Below are 4,615 nucleotides of genomic sequence, written 5' to 3'. Positions count from 1 at the left end.
GAACATGTATGAACTGCAGTGGAGTGGCCTGGACTTTTGAAACCCCAATGTCACATCCCTATTGACACAGCTCCTCCAATAAGCTCCTGAGCTCCTGAGCTCCTGAGCTCCTGAGCTCCCTTGTGATTGCTAGGCAAGCGCTCTACTGCTGAGCTAAGGAGCTCCTGAGCTGAGGACCGAACCCATGCCCTTGTGATTTCTAGGCAAGCGCTCTACCGCTGAGCTAAATCCCCAACCCCTCTCCTTCTCCTTCTTAACCTCCTCCTTCTTCTCTTTCTCCTCCTTACTCTCTTCCCTCTCCTACTCCTCCTTCAATCCAGATTATAACGTATACAGTTATGTGGTGGCAGTGATTTAGGTTTTAAGGCTGAATCTTGGTATGAATCCGTGCTGGCCTCGAATTTGTGGTCCTTCTGCCTCAGTCCCTGACATTACAGGTGTGTACCACTACACTGGGATGTTAGGAATTCTTTCCATAGTCATAACTTGAAGTCTGTCCTTGAGGAATCGCTGTCATTAAAGTCCCATAAAACCATATCAAAATTTAGATACCTAAATATAGAAAATCCTTTGCCTCGTAGATACGAAAACCATGACTTTCAAGACTTTCAAGACTTTAAGGTCTGAGTCATCAACTTAGAAATATTCACATATACAGGAAAGTGTTCGAATCTGACCCTGGTGCAAAAAAAAAAAAAACCAGCTACCTAGGATGTCTATATTCCCTAGGTGTTCCTGGAAAGTCCAAGCTTATATAATTAGTAAATCACTCATCTGCTATGTACACAGGGAATAAGTGTTACATGAACTTGTTTCTAAATAGTTTCCAGGATGAAAGAATTCTTGATATCTAAGAAATCACACTCGGGCTTGGTAGTCAGAGAGCTAGGTCAGTCAATATTCAGGGATGGGCTTAGACATTAATGCCCATCTATGAAAAGAGCTCCTGAGATGCTTCTCCATCCTCAAGCCTCCTCACTCCCTGGGGTCTTAAGTCTCTCGAGGATTAGGTGTATCTTCTTTCACTGAGGCCAGACCAGGTAGTCCTCTGCTATATATGTGTTGTGGGCATTGGACCAGCTCATGAATGCTGCCTGGTTGGTGGCTCAGTGTCTCAGTGCTTCCAGGGGTCCTGGTTAGTTGGCCTTCTTAAGGGATTGTCCTCATCTTCAGCTTCTTCTATCCCTCTCCTAATTCAACCATAGCAGTCCCTGACTTCAGTCCAATGGTTAGGTGTAAGTATCTGCATCTGTCTCAGTTGGCTATTGATTAGGCCTCTCAGAGGATCTTCATGCTAGGCTCCTGGCTGTAAGCACAGCATAGCATCAGTAATAGTGTCAGGCCTTGGTGCTCCCCCATGGGATGGATCACCAGTTGGGCCAGTCACTGGACAGCCTTTCCCCCAGTCTCTTCCCCATTTAGTTATTGCAGTTCTTTTAGATAGGAACACTTTTGTGTCAGAAATTTTAACTGTGGACTGGCAACATCATCTCTCCTCTTGAGGCCCTGTGTTTCTATTGGAGGTACACTCGAGTTCCCTCTCCCCACTGTTGGGCATTTCATCTAAGGTCCTTCTCATTGAGTCCAGAGAATCTCTGGCCTCTCTGATCCCTGGTACTTTCTAGAGGGTCTCTGCCCCTTCCAGCTTCTGAGGCTGCATATTTCCATTTATTCTGCTGGCTTTCTGGACTTCTCTCCTGTCCCCCCTACCCTCATACCTGATCCTGTTCCTCCTTTCCCCTCCTACTCCCCTCTTCCACCCAAGTTTCTCCTTCCTACTCCCTCCCCTGATTATTTTCTTCCCCCTTCTAATTTTCTATATCAACTAGACTCTTTATAAACATGCTAGTTCATTATTTATGTTATTAATTAATGTGGCTAATTATTAATCACTGAGAGCATGTGTTCTCTTCTCATTTTGCATACACAGTTCTCCTTTAATTTCTTTCTATTTTTGTAATTTCATTTTGAGGGAATGCTACTGAGCTCATCCAAGTATTAAATTTTTATGTTTTTGAGTGCACTGAACCTTTTTCTCACAAAATGTCTATTTCTAGGTCAGGAAATTACTTTTGCCTATATTAATATAGCTACATTTATCTCTATGGTTAATGTTTGCATGGTGTGATTGTCAATGAAATGCAGTTTGAGTTTAAGGGATATGAAGGCAGATTGTTCTTTGTATTCAAGATTAGAAGAGTTATTAACATGATAGATGGACAAACAGACAGCAGCATGGCTGGACAATGAGGACAGATGCAGCTGTATAAAGGAGTAAGGATCCTTGTACAGTTTTGAGAAAGAGTTGGAGAGAAGATGGAAGTGTTTCTCTTTTTAACCCAAGGTTGGCTTGGGTGGGGATCAACAGAGTAACACATAATTGATAAACATATTTCTTGGATGGTCAATACTTGGGGCCAATGGGACAGGGAGATAAGAACCTAGAGAAATAACTTCACTGTATTCAAGAAACCAATTGATTATGGTTACTGCAACTGACACAGTTCAACCAAAATACAAGATGGCATGGTCCTGGCCGGCAGTCAGTTTTCTCACCGTGGCAGCTAAACGTCTAAGAGGTAGCTCAATGTTGGAAATAGAGGTTTGTGCTGATAATGGCTTCAGGGGTTTCACTCCCTGGTTGTTTAGCACAGATGCCTGTCACTACACCACAGCTGTGTGGGTGGGTGGCACATAATGAGACTTCACTTATGGAGAGATGAGAAGTAGAGAGGGGGTCTCAAGAAGACAACAGCACCTACAACCACACCCTACTGATCTGTTTACTCTGCTTGCCCCTCCTTCTAAAGTTACCAGAATGTCCCCAAATAGAGCCAACAGCTATGGAGCAAGTGTTTAACACATTAGCCTGTGAGGCAGCCTTAATACTCAAAACTATAGAATAACTTTTTCCTTTCAAAGTATGTTTCCTTAAATATACATTTGCAACACAGACTGACCACTCTTGTCTCTTAAATAAACCACTTAGTCAGATTACATGTCTAGAAATGACTTTACCTATTTCTCATCCCTTCTTGTTTTTTCTCATGCTTCTTGTACCTTGATCTCTTCTCTCTTTCTTGCCTTCTTTGGATTGATTGTACATTCTTTGTTTCTCTTTGGTTTAATATGGAAGCTTTCAAATCACTTTACTGTTCTTCTAGATCTTAGATTTCAGAACCACTCCATGGCTTATCTTCCTGTAAGACTCGAGAAACCCTGGAGCCCTACATCCAGGATGTCTCACTCAGAGACACATAGATGGAGATCGATGCAATTAAGCAAGAGATTTATTGATCCAGTGCACTGGGGTCATCCTGCAATCAGGACAGAGATGACCCTGAAGAACAAAGGCACACATTTTTTTATACTTTCTCAGGGTATAGGCTTTAGGTTACAGCATGAGTTGGTTATTTCTCATTGGTGGGGCTTATTACCTTTTGAATTCATTGGTGGCAGCCTATTGTTCTTTGAATTCATTGGAGGCCCTTGGTGGGGAGACATCTCTGATATGCAGAATCGAGGGTGGAGGGTCCCACCCTTACTTCCTGAATAGGGTGTTTACTCAGCAAATTCTTGTAAAGCTCCCTGACCTCAAGCTTATCGGGAAGTCCCAGTCACCTGATGTTTTCTGAGATAGTTTTGTCTGCTTGGTTCCCACATTCCACATTCCCAGACAATGCAAGGAACTTGGAAAATTTTCTCTAAGGGAATGAAGTGCTAGAGACTGATGTATACTGTATCCAACAGAACATTAAGGTCCATTCCATATGCTAGGATTTCTTTGTTGTTATTCATTTTTATTTGCTTAGAACTATAGTTTTAATATGTTCTACCAGCTAGTGACCAAGCCAGCTCAGTCAGTCAACAGGTTCTCCAGGGCAGGAGGGAGGATTAAAAATTAAAAAAAAAAAGGCAATTAGACAGCACTGTATCACAACCCCAGCCAGTTCTGAGGCTGAAGTGGGTTTAATATTTTCTAGCCTGCTTTTATACCACTTAAGTACATGCAAAATAATAAGATCAGTTCTGGGACAAGGAACAAGCAAGGCAATAATTAAGAGCCTGTAAATACCTTTCGAGGGGCAAGTCAGGATCACTAAGACAAAAGGAATACCACACATGCCTCAGCTGAGTTTACTCTGAGCTTTGCATTAATTCAAATATGAATGTTCTTAACTTGGGCCTATTTCCTGAGTCCAAAGTCAGATTACTTCTCGAGTTTACTTCCTGGCCTGAGGTCAAATTCCTGCCAAGTGTCTAGAAGCAAGCAGTCCCCAAAGGCTCTCTACAAGCTAGCTTTGAATACAAGAGCTCAATTGCTAAATCAGTCTCTTTAATCAGCATCCTAAGAATCTAGAACTATAGACACAACCTCTAAATATGGGTTATCATTTATGTTGTTATTTTATATTGTTCTGTATACATCGCAAACTATTCAACACTATTGCTACTGTTTTATATGGTCAATATTCAGCTAAATTTACCACAAATGCACATTATTCTTGTTCTTTTGAAAAATATTTATTTATTACATATAAGTACATTGTAGCTATCTTCAGACACACAAGAAAAGGGCATCAGATCTCATTACAGATGGTTATTAGTCACCATG

The sequence above is a fragment of the Rattus norvegicus genome, chromosome 17, assembly GCF_021556685.1.
Source record: "Rattus norvegicus strain SHRSP/BbbUtx chromosome 17, alternate assembly SHRSP_T2T, whole genome shotgun sequence".
NCBI lineage: Eukaryota > Metazoa > Chordata > Mammalia > Rodentia > Muridae > Rattus > Rattus norvegicus.
This window is presented reverse-complemented; position numbering follows the sequence as displayed.